Here is a 14,191-nt window from a genome sequence, read left to right as displayed (position 1 = left end):
TTCTTGTTCTGCTTCCAGTAATGTTTCCTCTACCTGCCTGCATGCCCTTTTCTTGATGGCTAAGATAACTGACTCACCAGGGGTACCATGTGACTTTCATGACTTCCCTTCCTTCCATCCCAGAGAGAAAATATAGAGTTTGTGTTTCCTATAGCGGACTGCAATGTGAAGGAGCAAAGGGGGCAGTTGTGACAGCAGGCCCCTCCCTTCCACTCTTTGGGACACTCCCTTCTTCTACATTTTCCATAAATCTAAAGTACTTTGATGATTTTTAAATTGCTTTCCCATATAATGTGACAACAAATAAGTGTACAAATGTCCAATGAATGCTTACCATGTGTGCCCTCTTCAGGACATGATGAAAACATTTTTCCCCAGTTCCAATTTCCGGTGACATTTTAAAACGTTGTCCTTATACTGTGTTAATGTTTTACACATATGATATAATGATGTGTCCATATTAACTTAATAATATTGACCAAATTCAACTTTTAAAATAAAGTCTTGTTAGCTCTGATGGGACGGCTGTTCTCAAACAAGAACACGACAAATCAAAGTTACCTTCAAAGCTCCCCCTCTACAGCGAGATTGTCCTATTTAAACCTGTGAACAATGTGCAAACCCCAGCCACCTCTGGCTTTTCCCTCACAACCAACAGCGCCTTACAACCAGCGCTTACACAACTGCTACCGTCACCTAAATAAACAATGATCAACAATAGCAAAATTCTGGGTTGCAAATTCAAGAAAAAAAAAAAAAACATTTGTATATACAATATTATTAACAATACTTTCAGGGACAGGTAAAGATATAGAAAAGCGTAGAAGAAAAAGAGCAAAAGAAACACTTGCATTTATACAAGTGCCTGTATTAAATCCTGCAACAAAACACGTAAATAAACACTATGTTCACCCTTGCGCTTCCACACCAAAAAAGTCAGATGTATATACACAATAATGTAGATTTTTCCTTTGTCCCCTTACCTCGGGACGAGCGTACTCAAATCCTCCTCATGTTACCTTCTCTCTAGCTAACCTTTCTATTAGCTGCACAACATTGTCTTTCTTCTCTCAGAGAAGCATTTCCATTCTTCTCATTAATTTATTAAAATATCTAAATCAACATAAGACATAGCAAACAAGAGAAAAGTAAAAAGAAAAACAGCAAACGTATTTCCACACAAAATGTGCTCTCAACTTACTATGTGCTCTTTTTCCCCTTGATGCGTGTCCCCCTCAAACTGCCTGCACAGATCAGCCTGATGCCCCCTTTCAGAAATCAGGCAGATGTTTAGACAAACATGGTGACTACTAACCTATCCATTGGTTGTGCACAGAAACTCCTCTCAGGGATGGGGCACCCCAGTCTGATGTGTGTGGTAGGAGGACCCTCAGCTTCCCTCTGGATGACTGTGATCGCAGTCCGCGAGTCGGCAAGTGCCATTTAAGGCATTCTTTAAGATAGTCAGGTGAAATGTGAGATCGCCTGTCCATATTGGATACTATTCTGGCAGGCACATGTTGTACCACTTGAAGTCACACATTACTAAATGCAGGAGCCCTCTACAGTAGAGCATTCCCATAATCCAGTTTACTTCCCACAATTCCTCTAGCGATGGTGGCTGCTTTGGTGTCTGTTATAAACGGCTAATCTGTTGCAGCAAACTGATATGATAGTGACATGCACTTACAGTGGCTAAGATGTGAGTATTCCTGTTCATATCTGAATTTAAGATGATGCCCTGGAACTTCGCTTTATGAGGAATGGGAATAGTATAAGAGCCAATTGCAAAAGAGTCATAGGCCTTTCCCAATTTCTTTGACATGGCCGGGGTGGCCAAAAGGAGTAACTCTGTTTTTAGATCATTGAGACAGAGCCAATTATCCTTCATCCAATTATTAGCCACGTTGAATACATCATTAATCAGGCAGTTGTCATCCTCCTTATTGACAGACAACGTGAACAGAAGCTGGGTGTCATCAGCATACATCTGGAAGGTAATGTGTTTCTTCCGTAACAAGTCATGAATTGGCTTAATGTACAAATTAGGTATTGTTAATAATATTGTATATACAATTTTTTTTTTTTTTTCTTGAATTTGCAACCCAGAATTTTGCTATTGTTGATCATTGTTTATTTAGGTGACGGTAGCAGTTGTGTAAGCACCAGAGTTTGGTTGTAAGGTGCTGTTGGTTGTGAGGGAAAAGCCAGAGGTGGCTGGGGTTTGCACATTGTTCACAGGTTTAAATAGGACAATCTCGCTGTAGAGGAGGAGCTTTGAAGGTAACTCTGATTTGTCGTGTTCTTGTTTGAGAACAGCCGTCCCATCAGAGCTAACAAGACTTTATTTTAAAAGTTGAATTTGGTCAAGATTATTAAGTTAATATGGACACGTCATTATATCATATGTGTAAAACATTAACACAGTATAAGGACAACGTGAACAGAAGCTGGGTGTCATCAGCATACATCTGGAAGGTAATGTGTTTCTTCCGTAACAAGTCATGAATTGGCTTAATGTACAAATTAGGTATAAACAAGCCCCCTCTGGGACTCATTTCAGGAGGGAAAGGGCATTAGAAGATGATTGGATGAGCACTACCTTAGCTGATCTACCACCTATGAAGGAGTTGATCCAATAAAAGGACTGTTGACTCAGATTGAGATCATTAAGTAATTGCATCATTAGTACATTATGGTCCAAGACATCAAAGGTGGCAGCGAGATCTAAGAACATCAATAACCCTGCCTTACCTTCATCTAGAATTTCCAATATATTAGATTGGAAATTTAACATTGATGTTTCAGTACTGTGCATAGGGCAAAATCCAGATTGATGTGTTCAAAGCAGATTTTGTAAAATCACAAAATATTGTAATTGGGAATAAGCAATTTTGCCTAGAATGTTTAAGAGGAAACATATGTTGGTAATGAGATGATAGCAGGGTCATCTAGATTAAGTGTGGCTTTCTTAATAATAAGTGTTGTACATGTATCCATTAAAAAATCTGGGATTATACCAACAGAGAAGGTATCATTTACTATTGTGGGGATAGCTTCAACCAGACATAGAGAACATTCTTTGATAATATTCCCGTGACAGATGTCTCTTGCACAGTAATTGCTTTCAGCCCCTAAATTCTTTTCCCGAACTAGGCAGACTAGACAGGTCTAAATGAAAACCAGGAGTGAAGCTCTGAACTTTTTTTGCTACATCTTCAACAACTGTAACCTCTTTAAATTATTGACTTGTGGGAACTTTAGCATCAATGGTATTTCTGATCTTTTGAAGTAAGAGCGTAAATTGGTCCATTAGGCGATTACACCATGTAAAAGTGGTCCAGTAGAAATGATATGGCCCTTTTCTAAATTGTGCAGTAACTTAAATAGTTATCTTTGGCCATTTAGTGCCATAAAAATGTTGGTGTTATAAAAATAAATCTCTCTTCGAGATTAATAGGTCTGATTTTTATATTCAGCTTGAGCTGAGGCCCATTCCTGCTTGTGTTCATTAAGGCCCGGTTTGCGCCATTTTCTCTCAGCCACAGAGCGTACACCTGTGAATATGTTTTATATTAGGAGCATCTACAAACAAGTTTTTCTGTGATCTGATTGTCTTTTGCCTCATAGGTGAGATGAGGTCCAACACATCTTTCAATGGTGAGTGATAGCAATTGACTTGTTGTTCCAGTGTTTTTATAAGAAGGAGTCTTCCTGCAATTCCGAGAGCAGCAGCAACACAGTCTCACAGAAAACTTTGATATGGTTGCAACACACAATTTCGGTTATATTGGCAGTTGGGAGCTTTAATTTTGCCCTGCAGTATTAGATCGAATGTACTGCAAAGTGTTAAAATACATTAGCAAAAAATCTAGAAAAGTCACTCTGTTTACATTGGCATACACATCCTGGTAGCACTTTTAAAGGATCCAAATTGTCTCTTCAACACTTATATAAGAGGTTTGAAAAAAAGAATTTGAGGATTTCTCCAACTCAGCTGTAATGTTCAATTGGTCGTTAGACACACACGCTGGGATTGAGTCCTATTTAATATATTGGTAACACCTGAATAGCTCATCAATAGCTCTATGAAAAAATAAACATTTAAAAAAACAACAGCACTGCCCAACAAAACAAGAAGATTTTAAACAAATATCAACATGCATCAGCAATTTGACATACATGCTAGAAAATGGATAATCAAATAGAGGATGCATTTGACTCTGGCAACTTTATGGAGTCCATTTATGTTTCATATACAGCTTGTTTATTTGACAGAATCTCTATAGAAACAGCAATTACATTGGTCCTATTTTGACAGTTTTATCAGCAATTGTATTAAAAACACAATAGCCCTTTAACACTGTACCTGGGATGAAGAAGTGGTAACTTGCATTTTTATATTTCTTCCTCATGAGTGGTAAGAAGGCATGCTTCACACTGTAATACAAACATGTGAAAGTCATGATTTTAACAAAATAGTTCCATGTCACTGAAAAGATGTAGCAATAAAGACAATATATAGATCTACAATTGAATTATTAAAATTGGTGTTAAGTATGCAGATAGGAAAATATTTGGTCAGTTGAAAGATTGTGATACATTGTTAGTAATTACTTGATCTAGAGTTCTCTAGTGAGTTTTCTACTAATTGTATTTTAATGGTTTAAAGTGATCAGTGGATGCCAGTATGTGGTTGTTTATGACATTCTAAATTCACTTACTGACCAGTTTTATTTTAACATATTGCATAGCCACACTGTACTCGAGAGAGACATTTGTATGTATTATTCGTTTTAACTGTCAGGAAATGCCTACTTCAGCCAGCAGCTCCACTGACACAGACCCTGAAATAAAATGGTGACCTTGACCAAGCATTGAACTGCAGATGGCATCTGTCTAAATGCCGAGCAGGGATCAGTCAGAAAAGCAAACATCAGCTTCCTCCATTTGTGAGTCACATTCCTGCATTTATTTCGATAATCATTCTCAAACTAAAAGCAATACGTTGTAAATTAACATAAAGTGCAGTGAAATAATATCTAATAATATACGTACTGTAGTGCTTTTGAACATATTTTTTACACCGTGCAATGTATAAAAGACTCTGGATCTGCTTTAAAAAATAACAATCCAACACCAAGAACAATCCAACACCACGTAACCAAAATATAAACATAGTTATGAATGCAAGAGTCAGGAACAAAATAATGTATATAGTCAATACTTTCTATTCTATTTCAGGATGACAACCACTATTTGCAAGTTGTTCCCAGTTATATTTTTTGGCAGAGATGCATGGGAGTATGCTTTAAGCAATATGAAACTAGTGACCTTATGACAAAGGGCCAAGATTAAAAATGTCGATGGCAAGTTTGATACATTGGTGGACGGCATTGTGCTTATCTATGACTTCATCTGTACAAGCTTTATTTATTTGATATCGCAATACTTTTGCCAGACAACATTGTATTGTTATAGAGAAATGTTTTGTGGAACAAATTATGTTTCTGTCATTGCCTAAATTCTGATTTTAATCTAAATCTCAGCCCAATGCAAAAAACAAATAGTGGAATGTCTTAATGCAACACCTGAAATGGCTTCACGTTGAGACTTTCACAGCAGTGGAACACACACATCACCTCTAACCTATGGTTTCCCCACGTCCATTTCTTATTCATCATAGTAATAGTGAGCCCTACCAGGAAAATATATACTTGCTGAGGGCAGATTAATTAAAGTCAGCAGGCAAAGCCTTTATTGCAGTGATTAAAATGATTATGCTCTATGATTTGTATACTCTACAATATGTGACCCATGTCTATCACTGTTTTTAGCCAGCACCAACAGTGTTATGTTATCTCACTTCTCCACCCTTCATAGGAAATTATGGTTTGTCATTTATCCTCATTTGGCATGTGGAGGGCATGAGGGTGTATGGAAGCGTCTGCTAAAGGTTTTTCCTGAAGCTAGGACAGCGCTCCACAAATGCCCTAAACAATAGTCATAATAACAGTGATAATAATAATAATAATAATAATAATAATAATAATAATATACAAAATGTTCTGGGAGCCCCTCTACCAAGCACAAATAAACTGTTCCATGGGAATGTGCTCACTCGTGAGGGACTACAATCACGTTTTAGCTCACTGTACCTGTCGCACAGGAGAAATATCCATTTGTATATCAGTCTGGTCCCAACCAATTAGGCAATCCAGCACCGAAATGCTATCAAATTCTCCTCTGAACAAGAGTACCAACAGCAACCACAGACACTTGTTTTGGCCTAGTTGGGCCTCATCAGTGAGGTGCAGCTGTGCCTCTTTAAGCACAATGAGCAAGGGGTCAACGTCTGGATTACCCTGAGCAGTCCAGCACCAACATGCTAGGCAATTCTCCTCTGAACAAGATTACCAACAGCAACTCCACACACGTGTTTCAGCCTAGTCAGCCTTATCATTGAGGTGAAGCTGTGCCTCTCTGAGCACCGTGAGCAAGGCTTACTGTCAGGCACATGAAAAAATAACCCCTCCCAAATCAAACAATGCTGCAACAAGCACCATGAACTATGGTCAAGAAGGAAGGCAAATGCCTTGTAAGAGACTGGCTGAAGAACCCATGTCCCTCCCCCACCAGAACATGTCTCAAACACTGCTGCAACAAATACCAAGCAGCCATATACAATGGCAACGCCACCCACTACATCCAAGAACTCCAGATTTCAGCCAATTGTACACCTAAACATTTCAACATTATGAAATCACTATCCTCAACACCATCCACAGCCTCCACATGGCCATCCACTTCAGTATGCAACTCCTACATAGACTACTTCAATTCTAAAACATACAACATCAGACAAGTGCTCTCTGTTGGCTGTTCCACTACCACTTCATCTCCCAAACATTCTAAAACACATGAGGCATGTTTCACCCTATTGACAGAGTCCCCCTTTGTCATCCTCACAGCCAAAACAAAAGCTGAACACTTACTTGATGATGCATGCACACCTCAAGTTGTATTCAAATGCATCACCACCCTCACCCCAGACTGACTAAACATAATCAACTAGTGTCCCAAAAACTACTGCCTCATCACCATCATACCATTACACACCAGAATCATGAAATGCTTCTTCAAATGCAACTCCAACAACACATTACCACAGACCTCCTCAACCCCTTCTTATCTCATTTTTGACCTGGCCACAGCAATAGCACAATTGCACTTCACATCCTCGATCACCTACATAACATCACAGACAAAGCAGATGCTGTCCTGCTCATGCCCCTTGAACTCTCTGCAGACCTTGACACAATTAACCACACCATTCTCCGCAGCAGTCTATCACACAGAATGAAACTCTCAGACAATGTCCTCAAATGGCTCACCTCCTTACTCACTAATAGCACTTGTCACCATTCCCCCTTGTAAATATAAACTCACCCCAATCAAGAATGTGGTCCTGCAAGGATCCACTTTGTTTCCTCTCCTCCTTAACCAACATGTGGAATTTCTCAGACAGAACACAACCTTCACGTTCACCAATACGCAGATGACACACAAATATGCTTTCAAATCTCATCCTCTTCAAAAACTCCACATCCTCAAAAACTGTGTCTCCACCATTACCACATGGATGGCCACTCACTTCCAAAAACGCAACGCTTCGAAAAAGGAATACCACCTCATCTGTGCACCAAAGCAAAACCCCAACCTCACCCAATCAAATAACTCCCCATGGACAACCCAAACATATTCCTCTCCACACCAGTCAAATGATTACTCAACCCCATTGTCCCCATCTTTCCTTCACTTCAGGCATTAAAGCATGCAGCCTACAACTACACCTCCTCTGCGAGATAAGAGACATCCTTCCACCTGCTGACTTTGGTGACACAGTCTAAGCACTGGTTCTGTCCAAGCTGGATTATGGTAATGCTCTTCTCACTGGACTTCCCAAGAGCACCCTCACCGCAATGAGAGTCATAAAAAATACCTCAGCAAGACGCATCCTCCACATCCCTGAACACTCACATATGACATAAGCTCTCACCCAGCTCCACTGGCTCCCTGTACTATGGAGAACAACCTTTAAAATCACAAATATTATTCAAAGCCATCTACCTCAAAACCCCACCTTACAGTCATGACAAACTGAAACCTATCACCCACACAAACACCAGTCAAGGTAGCCTGCATCTTCTAGACATTCCACTCTGCAAATTAAAGCACAGAAAAACAAGCGTTTCCTCAAAGGGCACACAGAGCATACAACACACTACCACATAATATCCTCACTGCACTCTCCATAACCACTTGCTGAAAAAGCATGAATACATACCTGTTTCTGCATATATAATCCATCTATTCTATCTCGCATGCTATTGTATATCACTCCTAATATTCGTATCCTGTCCTTTGACCACCCACATTTCACATTCTTGAATCATGTATGGTGCTCCAAGATGCTCTGGGTAGTGTCAATGCCGAACAAAAATATAATTAAATAAATCATCTTCATTCTAATGCCAGCTTAAAAACTCGCCAGTTTCTGTCTCTTACAGGTCAGTAAAGCCAATCATCTCATTCCTGCTAAATGTTCCTCTATTATGTCTCCCCATCACAGTGACAGCCTTCACTCACAATTTCAGTACTTTAAAATGTATGCTTGTCCTTTCACCTCTTCCCTACCCATTCCCCTTCTCCACCTGTTATTCTTTCACATTTTAGTCACTTCTGTGGCATTAAGGGCTGGAACGGGGATTAAGGGCACGGCAGCCCAAGTTATCAGCCAGAGCGCCAAACCCCCAGTCCTTGGAATGGGGGCTTAAGTCTATTAGCACCCCGGGTTACCAAAGCTGTAACCCGGGGTGCTAAAAAAAAGGATTGTCCTTCATTCAATGGGACGCCTGTGAGTCCTGTTTAATGAAGGAAAATCCTTTACAAAGATGGCCGCCATGGACAAGGGAAGGCAAAATAAGGTGAGTGACAATAAAGAAATGTGTGACATTTGGTTTACTGAGACATGGGTACCATATTACAACAAAAGGTACACTGAGTGTAGGCCATTATTTAAAATGTTGATGATAAGTACTGTCACAATACATGCCTGCAGACTATGGCAAATCACCACTGACCGCATTCAGCGATGATGGCTCATTGTCCATGTGAGTTCAGATGTAGGAAAGTGGAGTGGGTTTGTTATTTGGTGCTAATGACTCTGGTAGCTGTATAGTACCACAGTTGGAAATTAGTGTATTATCATTTAACTTATATTTTTAATGAACATTACAGGGAAAACAATGCATTTCTGGCACAAAAATGCATTCAAAAGTTTTATCATTGATTTACAGAGTGGAGGACCAGTGTCCTCAACAATGGGTGAGATGATGTGGATACGCGACCAACTGATGCAGGGGAGGTAGAAACATGAACACAGGATAATGACAGAAGAGCCTGACATAGGAACGGGAAGTGGAGAAATATTTAGGATTAAGGAATGAGGGATAAGTGCCATGAGGTATTCATAGAGAGTTAGGGGCAGAGGAGAACAGGGAAATGTGGTGGTGTAGAATGATACGCAAGTGGTTCTTCAGAAAGGAGGAGAGCTAGTAGGTTGAATTTATATAGAGAAAGAGTGGGTGTAGTGCAGATAGGGAGAGGAAGGGCATTCCAGAGTAAGGAAGTGAGGAGAGAAAGAGAGCAGAATAAGAGGTTAGCGCACGAAGTATGAGAGGTGGCAAGGAGGTGAGCCGAGGAAGATCGTAGGGAGCGAGGGAGAGAGTAGGGAGTGGTATGGGCTGGTATGTAGGGCGGGGCAAATCTGTGTATAATTATGAAGATGATGAGAATTAGTTTATACTTTGCCCTCTGTCTCACAGATAACCAGCATGACTGATGATGGGCTGGGGTGGTGAATGTGTAGCGTGGAATGTTGAAGAGTGACTTGTTAGCAAAGTTGAGAACTTTGTCGTGAAGCCAAAGAGTAGACTGGCAGAGCAGCCAAATTGAGAAAGTGCTAACTAGGAGATTAGCTGCTTAGCAGTGTTGAAGGGAAGAAGATGTCTTATTTTTCTGATGTTGAAGAGATTGTCTGGCCATAGAGTCATATTTGGAGATGAAGAGCAGGAAGTTGTGAGATGGGTCAAAGACAACACCAAGGCTGCAAGCAGAAGTAAAGTAGGTAAGGTAGTCAGGAGAGAAGAATGGAAGAGTGCTAGAGGAAGATATAGCTTATTTTGATGGGAATTAGAGAACTTCAGTCTTGGTTGAGTAGAGCATGAACAGTTAGAACATGTTGACCATAGCTCTTTAGATAAGGATGGAATGTATAAGAATATCTGAGTGTCATCAACAAAGAGTCGATAGGAGAAACCATAGGGGGAGATCAAGGTGCCAAGAGCAGAGGTATAGAGAGAGTGAAGAGAAGTTGACCCAGGACTGACCCTAGGGAAGAACAGTAAGGGGAATGAGTGGGGAAGTAGAGCTATTCTTGGTCACATAGAAGTGTCTGTGGGCAGGATATGATGCAAACCTAGTGTGGGCCCTATTCCTGATACCTAGGAACGTTAGTGTTGAGAGAAGGTCAGAGTAGTTGACAGTCTTGAAGGAAGCAGAGAGGTTGAGAAGAATAAGAATAGACAAATGGCTAGCATGATGAGTGGAAGAGATGTAGTTACTGACATTGAAGAGAGCTGACTCAGTAGAGCACATAGCTTGGTAGCCTGATTTAAGAGAATGCCGTGGTTGGGAGTGTCAACTTCCCGCTGTATGATTTTGCGATACAGCTAAATTAAGCCCAAGATAACATGTCATCTTCTTGATTGACAATGTTAGAATGTCAGTCATTCACATAGTTGAATTGTTCACTCCCTCCCCTCATAAAATAAAGGGGTTGCTTCATCAAATTTATGTATGGCTTCCACACGCAGGAGTGTTGTAAATTTAAAACTATGTAATTCTATGCCACAAAGGGGAGTTGCCCACTCAGACATGTTTATATCCCAAAAGAAGACAGCTAATTCTTCTAACTCCCTCTTTTCCCATTGTCCATTTACAGGTGAGTGGGATGGTTGTTGACCAGGTGTCTCCTCAAAGTATAATTGTTTGGCATGTCACTCAGCACCCTGGCTGCATTCTGTCACTACAATCAGGAAATGTGCACCTGCATACCAGAATAATCAAATCAGCAAACACTATTTGGAGTCACATTCACATACAACACAACATTGGTCCATCCAGGTAGTTGTGCCATGGATGAAAGACCAGGTTATTTGAAGGTGCTTCATCATTTGAGCTAATTCCGCAGCTTCTCCTCTGTCACGTGTATGCATTACCATTTGATCTTTCCCTACACATTATCATGTCAGGAATCTCCAGAACAGCCCCATTTGCCACCCTCTCTACCACTGTCTGACCCTCCTCCCCCTATTCCCCATTCACCCTTCACTACCCTCTCCTGCAGTGTATATATGAAACTAAACAGAAAATAACAACACAGTCTGCGGTCTTCAAAAAAGCATCCAGAAACAACCACTATAAAGCAGGACTCTTGCCTGTTCCCCATCAAATAAGATGCTGTATGAATATCCATTTACTGGCTGCTAGTTCACTACAACAGCAGTCTCTAGCATGTTTATTCAGATGGCAGAGATAAGCAGGAGCCAACGCAATAACGCAGCACCCTTTCATAGTTATTGATCAATTATTTTATCATCTCTAAAATTCCTAAATGTGAAACAAATTGATAACAGCAAAGACAATAAGCCAACATGCCACACAACAATAAATTCACATCAGAATTGATAAACTGACACAAAAAAGTTACCAATCCCTCTCGTTTGCAGTTTCTCTCCAGCTCTCTCACATTAACTCTTCAATTTCAGAATCACCTCATCGCCCTGCAACCTAACAAAACTCATAACTCCAGGTTGTAATTTGGATGAAAGGTTGAACAGCCAAGCAGGCTCAGAGGTACCTATGCACCAGTTTGAACTTCCATAAGGAATTTAAAATGGAATCACCAGCTGTTTTAAAGACGTTTACCCAGAGCCACCTGCGTGTCACAAGGTTGCCAGGGCAGAGCCATTCACCTTCTGAGTATATTACTGCAGAGTTGTCGATAATTAAGTGTTAACATCATCCCTTCCCACCTAGCCCTTTACCTTTCCTAGAGCCACCTTCCATTATATTTTATATTTAGAATATTTGTATTACACATGCCTGTCCTACAACTCGAGCCTCAATACTTATGTGAATATTGTCCAGAATGTCATGGTTTATAAGGAGAATAATGCCAAACCAGGATGTAAGAAAATATGTAAATACGTGTGAGTCATTCTAATTCTTCCTTGGAGATTTGTGAATACGAGCAAATCGCGTTTCAATGTGTTCACAAAAGTATTTATCACTACAACTAGATCTCTGTGTGACACCATGGAACTTGGCTTTGTAATGGATAAAACATAGTTCAGGTTGCAATTGAAAAATTGTATACATGTTTCGCCAAGTCAGAATCAAACACAATAGTGAGAACTGGACACAATGGGTACAATATTATTGATTTTATTTTCACTTTGTAACTGAAATATGAATCTCAAACAAAATGAATGAAAGGTTGATAAAGAATCGCCTTCTAAGTGGATCATACATTAACAGTTTGCACAGTCCAATAATGCGAGCCTAGATCTTTAACCTACACACCAAAAAAGCAACTCTAATCAATGGAGTTGAAGGAAATTGAGCTTGCATGAAGTACATTGGACACAGGTAAATATTTACAGGACATACACATACCAGCAATGTTGCTAGCATGCCAATTGAAACCTACCATGCACTGTGATGATTATTGAAAAGTAACACAATGTTAGGGGGATACATGTTTCTTGCAACACAGATGTACATATTATTTTCTCATTCAATCATTTGTACAACTAATAATCCAGGCATAGGAGTCATACATTTTTATAAAAAGTAAAACATATGGTCAAAACATTTCTAAAATCTGCAAAGGATGAACATACTCAGCGGTTTCAACAGGGTAGCATATGTAGCATCTGTAGAAAGGATGTTGACTCCATGAAGACATCACACTTCTCATTTAGCCAATGTTTTGTCTGTGCCCAATTGTATTTGCAATTGCGACTTGCCTCAGCACTTTATTGTTCCTACCCTGAGGAACCATCTTGTATGTGTTTCTTTTGTTCATCAGAGATATTCATATATTGAGCCTGAAGGCCAATTGGCTCTTCAGTCACACCCTCTTGACGGCTTTGATGTAAACTACACTGATACTGAAAATGTCTTTCATTAACAATGAAAGTCCACACATGTACCAATACCTTCACTTGCATCTAACGCACATTTGGCAAGTTGGTCAACTCTGTAAAACCTCAAAATGAATCTTTTGGAAAACCCTTGAAATGCATTCAAAATAGCCCAAATTCCCAAAGCAATATGTTGCCACGCTTGTACTGTTCATTATGAGTGATGTCAAAGAAAAATTGCAGTATTAATCCAAGTCTACATTTAATACATTGCAATTTTTAAATTATTTTGGGGTGGTATTGTGGAAAGAGTACGTTGTATGAGTAATTGATGCATTGAGAGTTTCATATCTTCTAAACCAAACGATAACTCTCAGACCAACTAATGATGGTTCAAGCACTCAATACTCTAGTATGTTAATTGCATCACCAAATTGAATTTGCTGTTCTGCACATCCCTAATTTACCTTTGCTAAGACGTACAAGCTGTGTGTACACGCTCACACCTGCAACCCAGGAACATGGTGCAAGTTAAGCCTCTGCCCCCACTCCTGCGAGAGGTGGGAGATGCAATTGGTGTGTTAGGCAGAGAAACATTCTGCTCCTCTAACATGGACAAATGAGAATATCTATGCTGCCCTTGACCTACTCCCAAGAGCTGTAAATCCAAACTCATGTCACACATCCCGACTTCCATTGATCACCACCAACTTCAACCCATTTTCCAGCATGCCCAAATGTGTTTCTGCTCCCGCAGAACAATTCAACTGGTTGGTTTGTGCACGAGTGCACCTGTTCAAACAAGCTGGACCATTGCAGATTCCTCCTCTGCCATACTGATCAGTGTGCTCAAGCAGGTGATGTGATGCACCGGACAGCCATTCTACCTGCCGCAAATTCCCATCACCTGTGATCACCAC

General features: G+C 40.1%; 1 protein-coding gene across 1 annotated transcript in view; it reads right to left on the bottom strand.

Moving 5' to 3' along the window:
• The window catches only part of LOC138513002 (olfactory receptor 5AP2-like), a 150,141-nt gene that overhangs the window by 3,549 nt on the left and 132,401 nt on the right, over window positions 1-14,191 (bottom strand). The window contains exon 2 of the mRNA XM_069627718.1: window positions 4,370-4,440. The gene's annotated coding sequence lies outside the window, so the exon portion shown is untranslated. The remainder of the gene's footprint in view (window positions 1-4,369; window positions 4,441-14,191) is intronic.

The sequence above is a fragment of the Ambystoma mexicanum genome, chromosome 12, assembly GCF_040938575.1.
Source record: "Ambystoma mexicanum isolate Mex_15411 chromosome 12, UKY_AmexF1_1, whole genome shotgun sequence".
Lineage (NCBI taxonomy): Eukaryota > Metazoa > Chordata > Amphibia > Caudata > Ambystomatidae > Ambystoma > Ambystoma mexicanum.
The sequence above is the reverse complement of the archived record's forward strand: the minus strand, read 5'-3'. Positions and strand labels throughout refer to the sequence as shown.